The following is a 13,320-nucleotide window of genomic DNA, read 5'->3' on the forward strand; positions in this document are numbered from 1 at the left end:
GGAGAGCTGGACCCCCGTGGAGGGGTGGGAAGACGTGGACAGTTCCCCAATCACCATAGGCCTGAGAAAGCAAAGGTCTGTGCGGCCCTGTGGGCTGGGAAGTGCTTGCTGAGGCAGCCCGGATGCAGGGCTTGTCCCCAGAGGAAAGGCTTGCTGAGTCCTCCGTGGGAGATGAGGGTGAGGTCAGGGTCATCCCTCACCCCCAGGACAGCCCTGGCGAATGACTATGGACTATGGGGAATTGCCTTCCATCCCTAATTTAATGGACCGCTTGATTGTTTGCTTGGGAACACACCACCATGTAGTGGAACTGGTGGATGTTTGCTTTTGTGGTTTGACCGGCCGCCATCGAGAATATGTAAGCACCTTGACTGTGAGCCGCTGTTGTTCCAGCACGGTACCCTGAGAGGCCCAGAGAGAGTGGCAGTGCCCTGAGAGCCCTGGCTGAGTCCAGGAAGTCTGGCTGTGCCCAGAGAGAATGTCAGTGCCCTTAGAGGGCCTGGCTGTGTCCAGGAAGTCTCGCTGTGCCCAGAAGTACTGGTGGTGCCCTAAGAAACCCTGGCTGCCTGCATGTGTGGCGTTAGTAGCAGCATGCTGAGGGCCAATTTTGATGCCATTTGCCTCATTATTAATGTCAAAGATTCCTTCTTGGATTTTTTCATAAATTTCTTTTGCTGTGTTAATAAATGCCTCTTCTACATTGGAAGCTGTCTTAGCAGAAGTTTCCATGAAGATAAGTCCATGTTCTCGTGCAAAATCTTCACCTTCTTTTTTTACTTCTCTTCTAGATTCTAAATCACTTTTATTTCCAAAAAGCGTAATGACCATGTTGGAATTGGAATGCTGGCGGGCATCTTCTAACCAGGTTGTCAAGTGGTTGACTGTATCTCTCCTTGTAATATCATACACTTGTAAAGCTCCTGCTGCACCTCTGTAATATGACCTTGTGATGGAACGAAAGGATTCTTGCCCTGCCGTATCCCATATCTGAAGTTTTATTTGTTTTCCATCAATTGTTATCATTCGAGCACCAAACTCTACACCAATAGTAAGGTCATGCACTGGCTGGAACCTCTTGTCTGTAAACTGTAGCAGGAAGCGGGATTTACCAACACCTGGGTCGCCGATGATGATGTACTTGAAGAGATCGGCGTACGCCATCGCCCCAGCCGCTGGGTGCCAGGGCACACGGCTCCTCCTCCAGCTACTGCTCCTCCTCCTCCTCCTCCTCCTCCTCCTCCTCCTCCTCCTCCTCTTCCTCCTCCTCCGTGCCCCTCACCCCGGAGCCCCTCAGCCTGGAAACGCCAGGCCCTGCCCGCCGCCGCCGCCGCCAAGGGGCTGAGAGGAAGCCAGACAAACTGACACCACCAGAGCCGAGTAAGACAGCGCCCGGCCACGCACAGTCGAACAATAATCTGTATTCTTCACCTCATTTTGGCTGCCTCCCTGTGTTTGTTTCTCTATAAGAGGTAGATCTGCTATATCTCCCAGTCTTGCCAGGTGGCCTATGGGGCCCTGGCACAGTCTCCCCGGTCACCTGCACCGGGTGCTCCAGGAGTATCCCTTACATGGTTTGTGTGTGTCCTCCTGTTATAGTTGAGACTTGATTGCTATTGGCACATCACTGGGTGCGATTGACCCACAGGCTGATTGGCTGTGGGGTTTTGCCCCATCCACAGCTTATGGGCTGCTGTGTGGGGGGCTTACTTCACTAAGTGGAATTTGCCCCAGCAGGCTCTGGTGCCTGTTGAGACCACCCATTGTATGTACCACTTGAGGGGTCAATTGAGCAGTGCTCTGCTGTAGTCTGAAGCCAACCTCCAAGTATGTTGGTTCTGGGGCCTTTTGGGAGGGGCTCTGGTGCAGGCATAGGTCATCCACTGCTTGTGACCAGCCAGGAACTACCTCGTAGGAGCTACAAAGCAATCCGTGGTTTTTTGCTCCCTGTGCTAAACCTGGAGGCATATGGGAGAGGCCACTCTGCAAACTGAAGATGGCTGCCACCAGTACTGGGCCTGGGGTATCTCTGCAAAAAGCCAGGACTCCCCAAGTCCTGCTGCCACCTGCTAGCTCCCGTAAAGTTCAGTAGCTGATAAAGCCCCGTGTGATATGCAAGTTGGAAAAGGTAGGGTCTCAGGGAGTCACTACAGTGGGAAACTTGTGGTCACCAGGTTAATGTAGACTCTGGTTGGTGCCAGTGCTGAGCCTGGAGCTACTCAGCAAAAGTCTCAGAGCTCACCAAGCACAGTCATTTTCTGCCTAGGGCTCTGGGACTCCGATAGTTTTCCAAGACAGAGTGTACTGTGGCAGGGCTGGCTGCTCACAGAGAAGGTGCCTCGGGCGTTGGGGGAGTTGGATGGGGTGGGGTCCCAGTGAGTCAGCAAGGCAGAGCTGTGAAGTTCCCAGACCAATCAGATTCAGATTTGGTCGTAAGCACAGGGGGAGGGCTCCACATATTAAAGATGGCGGCTGCCTGCTGGCTGCCTGGGAACAGGACCCCTCACGGGGAAAACAGGGCTGTCCTCCAGCTCTGGCCTTGAAGCTACACATCTCAGTCTGCTCCCCATATGCTTCTGACACCCCCTGAATCACTGTTCCTCTGCTGGAGCCCAAGGTGAGTGCCTTCAAGTGATTCAGTCTGTACGCCGGACATTTGAGAGGACGTCTGGGTTTCCGACAGTCTCCCGTCCCACTTGGATGGTTGGAATACCCACTGTTTTTCACAGCCAGGTCTTGTGAGGGCTCCTTTTCCTGGCACCAGTACTCTGGCCTGAGGAGCCTGGAGTGGGCCTGGAGCCCTTTGCTCCTCCCGGGGGAACCTACACCATCAAGGTATCCTCCAATTTTCATCCGCCACATGGAAGTTTGGATCAGCCCATTTTGCATTTCCATCCCTCCTACCAGTCACAATGTGGCTTCTCTTTCTATCCTTAGTTATAAAACTTCTGTTCAGCCAGACTTCAGTTGGTTCTCCAGGTTGATCTATAATTTAGTTGTAATTTTAATGTGTTCACTGAAGAAAGCAGGCACAGTGTTTAGTTCTCCGCCATCTTGGCTGTCCTCCACTATTTATCGTTTTGATTTTAGCCATGCTAGAGGGTGTGAAGGGGTAGCTCATGTGGTTTTAATTTGCATCTCCCTAAGGGTAAATGAAATTGAGCATTTTCATGTGCTTATTAGCCCTTCACATATCTTCTTTGATAACATGTCTATTCGAATCTTTTGTCCATTTTTAAATTTAGTTATCTTCTTACTGAGCTACAAGACCTCATTCTTTTTTATAGCTCAGTAGTAGTCTATTGTATGGATGGGCTGTAATTTGTTTGTTTCCTATTGATATCTCTTGAAAATGTTTCATTTTATATGTATTTTATAGTGGGCATAATATATTAGTAATAGTATATGTTTCTGACATAAATAAGTACGTTTTGGGGGATACATCCTCAAAATATTTTGCTGAGGGGCTCAGTAAAGCTGGGGACCCCTGGTTTGAGCCTTTGTCTCCCTCCCCATCAGCCCTACCCAATCCTTCAGGCCTATCCAGCCTGAGCTTTGTGAAAACTGTTAAAAGTCTGCTCCTTTGACAGCCTGGGGACCTCGAAGAATCTGACACAGATCTCCTAACAAATGGGGGAACATGAAGCTCAGAGGGGTCCACCTGGGGCATATTGGCATAGTCAGAATTTCCAGGCCGTCTGGCATGACCCAGAGCCCACGCCTCCCTGAATTTGGGGAGCTCCAGGACGGATGACATGATGATGTGTTCATTGGGGCTTCCCTGAGCCCAACAGGCAAAAGGAGCTCAAAGTCCAGGAGTGTGTTTGAGGGTGGTGATGCTTTTGGCCCCTGTGCTCTATCCTGGCCTCCCTTCGCCTGCGTCTGCGCAGCCTGACTACATGGCCTCACGCACAGGCTAAGCTCAGAGCGCTCCCAGGGGCAGGAGTCTGCCGGTCGTTTCCTCCCTCCCTGGGTGGCTCTTTCCCTCCTTCACCCTTTCACCGGTTATTGCAGATGTACCCTGTGCCTGTGTATAACAGGCAGGATCCCATCTCATCCTCCCACCAGTCCCGTGAGGGGTAGCTTCCATGTTCCCTTTTGCAGAAAAGGAACCCGAGACTTGGGGAGGTCATGGGACTTGTCCGTAAGGGAAAGAAGTGGAATTCAAACACAGGTTTGACTAGCCCCAAAGCCCACACTTTTGACTGGTCTGCAACCCTACCCTGACGGGCTGAGAACCAGGCCCCACTCAGCCTTCAGCTGATTTTTCTGATACTTCTGGGCGACACAATGAGAGCAGGGTCAGGGGAAGAATTTAGGGGTAAGACTTGAGGGTGCCCCCCCCCTTGCCTGAGCCAGGGCTGCTTTAGAGCAAGTACTATTCAGGGCAGAAAATGGATTCTGAGGGTCCCACGGAGTGGACACTGCTGCCAACCCCGTTCCAGCCTCAGGCTCAGCCGACAGGGTGGGGGAGGGGAGGTTAAGCCCAGAGTAAGGAGGATGCTGGGTATTCAGGCTTTCTATACTTTAGCAAGAGAAAGCTAGGCTCTGTAATCACACTTTCTGCTTTCACTTTCCCTCTGTTTCTCACTCAGCATTTCTCCTGGAAAACGCCAGCCTAGTGTCACCTGTACCAAAGGAAGAGGGATCTGTAGGCACCCAGGTCAGCCCAGAAGGGCGGAGAGGAGCAGAGGTTCAGGTCTCCTTTGGCAAGTAGTACCAGCTCCCAGGAGCACAGATCTGATGAGGCCATCCTTGGCTCCGGAACCATCCACGAATGCCTTCCAAATTCAAGCCATGCCCCTTGCCCGGCATTCAAGGCCTTTCCCTCATCCGGCTTCGGCTTTTGCTCCTCTCTGATTATCTCCAGGTTTTGCTCACACTGCTCCCTCTGGCCAGGATTCCCTTCCTCCCCGTCCCGCCAGAGCCAACACTCCAGTCGTCCTTCAAGGCCCAGCCAGATGCATCCTTCACGTGAAGCCTCCCTTGATTCCTTTAGCTGGAAATGGCATCTCCCTCCTGAATTCCCACAGTCCTTGGCTCATACCTCTCTGAGGGCACATTCCACTACCCTACCAGCAGTGGGTGTTGATTGTGACCCTACCGAGCATCCAGCTGCGTCCTGATCATAACACCCCACTCTTCCTTGGGAAAGTATCTGTTATTTAACCCACCTTCGGTCATATGGTCCAGAAGAAGCTGACTCCACCCCAGGATCCAGACAGGGGTATATGACCCAGGCCTAACAGTCACAGCATCATATATTTTCTCCAACCATCTTCATTCACACCCACCCCTAACCACTAGAGAGGTTGGTCCAGGAATGGGCCTGTTACCCAGTCAGAGCTAGTTAAATCAGGACTTTACTGGTGGGACCAGGAGATGGGCCCATTCTTTCAAGTGGGACTGATAAGCACAGGTTGCAGTCATAGGAGTATGAGCTTCTCCAAGAATGAAGCCAAAACAGAGAAAAGCAGAGTCAGGCAGCTTTCATACGGTGTGTTATGAGCACCTGGATCCAGCCAAGCCTGAAGCTGGAATGTTTTCAGACATGGGGCCAAAATATTCCCTTTTTAAGATTAGTTTGGTGTTGCATAATTCAAAGCATGGACTTAGGGTACCAGCTAACTGAGGGGACTAACAGAGAAAGAAAAGATTTCAGCTTTGATAAACTTACTTAGAATTTTGCAACCAGAAAAATCTAATGTTAATTTTGACACACACATATTTTAAAAAATAACATTTGAATCTGAATTACTTTGAGAAGTAAGAACCACACAATCTTTTTGCTCTAGAGGTCATGTTACAGCAACTGGGAAATCCATGGCTGACATTCGCTCCTGTGCTCTGTTTTTCTGTGACTAATGTCCTGCTGGAGCCTATAGGACAGAAGTTCCTGGAAGGCAGGAGCCATGACTTCTTTTTCTTTTTTTTTTTTTTTTTTTAATAGGACTTTATTGGGGAACACTGTGTACTTCTAGGCCTTTTTTTTCCCAAGTCAAGTTGTTGTCCTTTCAATCTCAGTTGTGGAGGGTGCTGTTCAGCTTCAAGTTGTTGTCCTTTCAGTCTTAGTTGTGGAGGGCACAGCTCAGCTCCAGGTCCAGTTGCCAGTCGCAAGGGGCACAGCCCACCATCCCTTGCAGGACTTGAGGAATCGAACTGGCAACCTTGTGGTTGAGAGGATGCGCTCCAACCAACTGAGCCATCCGGGAGGCAGCTCAGCTCAAGGTGCCGTGTTCAATCTTAGTTGCAGGGAGCGGAGCCCACCATCCCTTGCCGGACTTGAGGAATTGAACTGGCAACCTTGTGGTTGAGAGCCCACTGGCCCATGTGGGAATCGAACCGGCAGCCTTTGGAGTTAGGAGCACGGAGCCCTAACCGCCTGAGCCACCGGGCCGGCCCCCGTGGAGCCATGACTTCTTGTCTTTGTGCTCCCACAATACCAAGCACAGGACCAGGTCCACAGGGATTCCCAGAGATGAGTGTTTGACAACTGTCTGGAGGAGGAGTGAATACTCTGTCCTGGCCCTCCCCACCCCAGCTAGGAGCCAGCCCTGGGCCCTGAGACCCGCACTTCTCCCCAGGCCTGACTGGCAGTGGGCAGCCCCGTCCTGGGCTTCCTGCCTGCCACACCCAGCCAGTGTCTCCCGAGTCAGCAGGGCCCAGAAAGCAGTTATTGTCTCATCGCAAGAGCTCTGTGTCCCCAGCTCTGTGTCTGAAAGACAATGTGAGGTTCAGAAAGCCTTGCAGGCACTTTGGCTGGCATCTGGAGAGGGGCCAGTGGTGTCTGGGCCTTAGCTTCTGGAAGCTCTGTCCTAGTGGATGAAAAAGAGAAGCTGTGCCAAAGGAAAGCAGCTTTGGAAACCAGCGACAGAGAGAAGCCTGATGCCTGGCTGAGAAAGAACTAGAACAGGAGGCCAGGCCTGGGGGCCCCTGCTGCTCATGGGCTCAGGAAGTCCCTCAGTATTCTCCCATCTGCTTCTGGCAGCTTGTCTTTGGGCAACCATCTTACTCTGGGACATTATACAGTTCACAAAACCAAGTGTCTGAGGGATACTACGTTATCAGTAGCCAACTAGGTGGAACAGTGATATATTTGGTGCCCTGCCCTGGTGTGTTTGTCAGGAGAGAAAAAAAGGAAGGAAGAGGGGGAAGGAGACCACTTCAGTGAGAAACCAGAAGCAGTCCCTGAGGAGTACCTGCACCTTCCCACCTCCCCATCTGAACCCTGTTCAACTTCTTGTGACAATTGGAAGAGTGTCCCTGCTCCGCCCCAAGACCATTTGCTCCACGTGGTCCGTAGCTGCCATCTCCTCTCATCTTCTCAAGAACTGAACTCCTGAGATGTTCTACCCCCAAAGCCATCATCAGTTTCTCCATCTGCATCAGATCCCTTCACTTGCGTCTATCTCCTATCTTCACAAATTCCCCTATTGTCCCCTATGCACATCCAACTACTGTGTCATTTCTTTGCTCCCTCTGCCTCAATTCCCATTCATTCTCAACCCACTCCAGCAGCCATACTGGCCCAGGAAGTGACCCTTAGGATGGGAAATCGTTGTGTTAGAACACAACAGAAAAACAAAGAGCCTGGGTTCTTAGTGACCGCAAGGAAGAGAAGTAAGTTTATCTTGTTTAAGCCACTGGTATTTTGGGTTTTTCTTTTATTATATCAAGTGAGTGAATCCTAAATGATAGGTCTTAACTCTCCTATAGGACTGCAAACAATTGAGGGCATAGCTATATTTCTTTTCTTCAAAGTGCTTTGCAGAACATGGGTTCTAAATCAATGTTTCTTGGAATAAATGAGATCTTGAAAGTTACTCAGAGCCATCAAAACAGAGGACCACCTTGAGCACCAGCCCAGGGTTTGCAGCCAGGGTTCTTACGTCAAGTGTGTTCACGGGCGGGATGTGCAAGTGAAGGAAAAGCACACAGGAAGTTAGAGGAAGCGAGAGGTCATACGTAATGATTCACGTTTAGTTTCGTTCTGTTTGTGTGGAGGCTGGTGAAATTTATCAGTGAGAGGGTGCAACTCGAGTCCCATCTCTAGGTTTCCTTTATTTTTGTAACAGCTTTATTGAGATATAATTTGCATACCATGATTCACCCATTTCAAGTATACAATTGAGTGGTTTTTAATATTCACAGAGGTGTGCAACCATCAGCCGAATCAATTTTAGAACATTTTCATCACCGCAAAAAGAAGCCCCATAACCTTTAGCAGTTGCTCCCCATTTCCCCACCTCCACTGCAGCCCTAAGCAACCACTAATCTACTTTCTGTCTATAGATTCACTTGTTCTGGACATTTCATATAAATGGGATCATACAATATGTTGCCTTTTGTGTCTGGCTCTTTTTACCTAACATATGCTTGGAAGGTTCATCCACGTCGCAGCATGAATGAATCCTTTATTCCTTTTTGCTGCTGAATAATATTCCACTGTATTAATATTCCACACTTCATTTATCTGTTCATCTGTTGATGGACATTTGGATGTTTCCACTTTGGGAATATGAATAATTATGAATAATACTGCTATGAATATTCATGTACAAGTCTTTGTGTGTATGTATGTTTTTAATTCTCTTGAGTACATACCTAGGAGTGGAATTGCCGGGTCTCATGGTAACTCTGTCTTTAACCTTTTGAGGAACTCACCGCTCTGGCCTGCAGCTTCTTGTGTGTGTGTTGCCATCAGTCAGAGTTCTGTCAGGGCCTCAGAGGGAAGTGAGTTTTTCAGGTTTCCAAAGCAGCTTCACCATTTATGCTCCCACCAGGAGATTATGTTTCCACATCCTCACCGACAGGTGTTAGTATCTTATTTTTGTTCTTATTGTTGTTATTTTTACGATAGCTGTCCTAGTGGATGAAAAACGTTATCTCATTATGGTTTTGATTTGCATTTCCCTTACGATTGGTGATCTTGAGCCTTTTTTCATGTGTTTATTGGTCATTTGTATAACTTTTGGGGGAAATGTCTAGTCAGACTCTTTTCCTATTTTTAAATTGGATTATCTGTCTTTTTGTTATTGAATTGTAAGTGTTCTTTATATATTCTGGATACTAGCTCATTATCAGATACGTGATTTGCAACCCATTCTGTGAGAGCCACTTCCTCACACCCCCACCCTCATTTCTTCTCTCCTGGTCATGCCCTACGTGGCCATCTTGTTCTCTTTCGTCTTTGAAAGCCATGTTAGAAAAGCAGCCCTCTCCTAAAAACCTTTACAACATCCCATATTCATCCAACAGTTATTAACTCGGCGCTTATTATGTACCTGGAACTATTTTAGGTGCTGGGGATATAAACAAAGCCCCTTCTCTCATAGTTTCACATTATTGGGAAGAGAAAAGCAATACACAAACACAAAAATACAGGACTATTTTTATCACCTGGTGGTGAAAACTGCTAAGCAGAAGAATAAAGCAGGACAAGGGGAAGTCAAGGAATGCCTCTCTGAGGAGGTGACATTGAGCGGCGCTGAATGAAGTAAAGGACCTGAGCATCCAAATGTCTAGGGAAAGAGCATTCCAGGCAGAGGGAACAGCCAGTGCAAAGGCTTCGTCCTACTCCATGGTAGGGATTTGTGAGCAGGATTTGTGCACCCGTTTTACACTTTCTCCTTTGATCTCGCTTTGTGATTTTATAGTGGTGTGAATGCTACAGGGTGTGCCTTTCTCTCTCTCTCTCTCTCTCTCTCTCTCTCTCTCTCTCTCTCTCTCTCCTTCTCTCCTTCTGATTAGTCGAGTCCCCCAACAGAACAGCTCCCCTACTTCCCAGCCCTGCAGGCTTAGAGACTGACAAACCTAGCTCAGTTGTCCGGCAACTTACTTGCTTGTAAGAGTTGACCCCTGGCCTGGTTACAGCCTTTGGCTGAGGCAGCTCTTCCAGTGAAGGTTGCCGTCCCTGGTCATCAGATAGAATCTCCATCAACTGTTAACTCTGAGTAACAACCTTTAAGAACCAAACTACGTAAATGGCCAGGTTGTTTACCTCTCCCTACTGTGTTTCCCCAAAATAAGACCTAACTGGAAAATAAGCCCTAGCATGATTTTTCAGGATGCCGTCCGCTGAACATAAGCCCTAATTCGTCTTTTGGGGCAAAAAATTAATGTGACCTGGTCTTATTTTCGGGGAAACGCAGTAATATGTCAAACTATCCCTCATACACTTTAAACCAGGAAGCCTTGTGGCTCTAGTTCACCTTAACGGAAGTTGTATTCTCTGTAAGGTACGTGGGCCAGTTTCTGCCTGAATGAAGTGTTCAAATGCTCCCTCTCTACCTCCCCTCTTCCTCCTCCTCTCTCGCGCTCTGGCTTTGTTCCTTGTATCTGGTAGAATTTTGGTTCTCAGGGAGTAGACATTTGCCCTGCGTCTAATATGAGTTATCTACTGTCATCCAGTCATCGCTCTCCCAGGTTTAAACTCATGTTGACCCCCACCTAATGCCTTACTACTTAATCACATCATGATTGAACATTTCTGTTACTACAGTTTTTACTTGTGTCATTATTCCTCAGTTCCTATCTCTACAGTCATAAAGTTTTTTGAACCAAATAAAGTTGATACCTCAGATATATTTTTTCACAAAGCATTATGATACAAAACTGAAATGTGAGCTGAGGGCATTTCTAGGAAAATGCTCTTATTTTCTGCTTTTAGAAATCAAAAGATGTCTTAATTATTGGGTGCTACCATTGTATACAGGAAGTTTCAGAACAAAAGAAATTCTGAATTGATCCATGTTAACTTTATTTCAGAAAGTGGTAAAATCCCTGTGGTATCTGAACCCTGTGAAGATCACAGATGCCAGAACTGAAGAACTATGGGATTTAATTCCAGTACGTGGAGATAAAAGCAGCAGGGTTACACAGCCACTCGAGCCAGACTTCAAACAACCATCAGAATTTGGAAGACTCTGGCATGGATGGTCAGCTGTATCACCTGTGGGGAAATGTGAAACTCTGAAACTGCTCCTGAGTGCAGGGGATTTCTAGGGCTTGTCCTAAGGCTCTGGCCCTTGGCTCTGACCCCTAATTTGACAGTTAGAGAACAGGACTGAGGGTCACCAGAATACTGCTACAGTTGTGGACACATAAGAGGACACAGGCCTTTTGAACTCCCCTCAAAGAGGATCCCAAGGATTTGGGGAAAATGTAACTATGACGTTAAGTGTGATTATGCTAGAGCATTTGAAAACTATGCCTTTTTTATTTGGTCACATGTATCATTGGATATCTTTGCGCATAGAACACTTTACGTTTAGGAGACGTGTCTCTCCGACATATGCTTAGAAGGCCTGAGGACAGGAATAAGCTATAAATTCTCACTTGCGTAAATGCCCTTACATCTTTCTCAGCAATGGCTAAGCCAAAACTTCCCCTCACATCTCAACTGCCCAGGGAAGATCAGTCTTTTATTACTGACAGTGAAATCTAATGGAATCCAGAAAAAACAAAAGATTGGTAAGGAGAAGCCTGACAAAGCCCAGGATGGACAGTCCTGCCCATCTGAACTGGCAAAGACAGGGCCATGCGGAGTGCAGCTTCCAGGCCATCCTCGGTCCCGGGCCGGCTCTGGACGCGGGGCAGCATCCTGACACCGGGCCTGCCGGAGTCCCATCTCTCCACGCTCCAGATCAGGTGTTCCAACTACAGTACATGCGACTGGCTGTAGCTGTGAACCCCCGCCTCCAGCTGAATAAGATGAAAACTATTATACTTTTCACTTACGGTGTTTTACCCAGCGCTCAGCATCTCATACCGGGGGTGCCAAAAAAAATGTATACACATGACTTGTATTTATCTCGTTATCAGGATATATTGAGCATTACAATTTTAATAGTTTTTACTTTCTTAAAATGTGTATACATTTTTTTGGCACTGTGGGGACAGAGTCTCGGAGAGCAGTTTCCAGGCTCTCAGCTTCACGTGCGTGGTAAGGTGCTGGTTCGGGTGGTGGATGGCCATCAGCTGTGACTAGTTGGCCATCAGCTGTTACCGGTTAGCCATTAGCCACTAATATAACTGCCGTGGCTATGCTAGGGCGTTGTTTGGTTGGTTGGCAGAGAAGCGGACCGTGGGTTGCGGCTAGCAAGTGCGGTTAGCAAGCGTGGATGGTGGATTGTGGATCACGTGGATCCTACTTGCTGTATCTTGCCCAGCTGCCAGTGAGACTGGGGTGCAGGAAGACCCCTTGTTGGGGTACTGGTGGATGTTTGCTTTCGTGTCACGACCAGCCGCCATATATATATATAGTAGTATGAGAATATAGTAGTATGACTCCCCTATCTATGGCTCCGTGGGTGTTCCTTTTTGGCCTCAACGTATCCTGCGTTCTTGTGCGGGGAGCACTCTTGTGTGGAGACCTGGCACAACAGGCACCCTCTGTATATAGTATGAAATACTTTGCTGAAAAACCTTTCTGTAAAGCAATTACACGGCTGCCCTGAATTAGGGATTAAGTTGCCAAAGTAATTTCTATCAGCACATATTAATTTCCTACATATAGCATGTTTTTTTAAAAAAGGAGTGAAAAATGTGTTTCATGTCATTAGAAGCTTAATTTGGGGCTAGATTTCTGATTATTTAACTCACCTCCAAGTTGCGAAGTTTGTTTTGAAGGGGAACAAGTAGGAAAAGAAAAGGTGGTAGTGTTCTGAAAAAGTATTTGAAGTTTTTTTCTGTGCAAAATAATTATTTTAATTCAATTTAAATCAAACCAGTCAAGGAAACTTCAAACTTCTCCAACTTTGGGGCTTTAAGAAGTCTAGCTTCCTGTGAAATGTGAGAAAAAGAGGTTCAGTACTGACACGACAGATTTCAGAAACCGATTATAACTACAGATCCATCTCTACATGAGGCCAGTCTTGGAATCAATGCCATTTAAAAACCATCACTACTGCCGGACACTGGGAATAAAGTGAAGCTTCTCTCTTGGAGTTTCCATGTGAGAAGTTGTGCCAGACAATTAAAAAGGGCTGTAAGCAAACTGGGTGCTAGTTACACTATCTCAAGAAAATTACGTGATGTGCTGGCTTGTAGATCCTAAGGGTCTTCTCCACGTGTGCACATGGGGTAGACCTCTGAAAAGTGGCACTGCTGCTTTCTAGTTAATGGCTGTGATGAGGCACGGTGGCATGGTGGACGTTTTCCATGCCTTCCAAAAGGGCTACTCACTTGGTTTCAGTCCCTGTTTCTCAGGGACTGAATTAATTGCTCACCGTCGGAAAGTCCTGTTACAGAAACTGTGGAGTCATCACTGACTCAGTAGTAGCCCCATTCTAACAGAGTAGTGAATTACTAATCAGACATGGA

General features: G+C 47.7%; 1 pseudogene; it reads right to left on the reverse strand.

The window, feature by feature from the left end:
- Positions 1-216: 216 nt before the first annotated feature.
- Positions 217-1,428, reverse strand: LOC109453766 (ras-related protein Rab-2A pseudogene; annotated as a pseudogene).
- Between the last annotated feature and the right edge of the window lie 11,892 nt (positions 1,429-13,320).

The sequence above is a fragment of the Rhinolophus sinicus genome, chromosome 12, assembly GCF_057876585.1.
Source record: "Rhinolophus sinicus isolate RSI-liver-muscle chromosome 12, RSI-T2T, whole genome shotgun sequence".
NCBI lineage: Eukaryota > Metazoa > Chordata > Mammalia > Chiroptera > Rhinolophidae > Rhinolophus > Rhinolophus sinicus.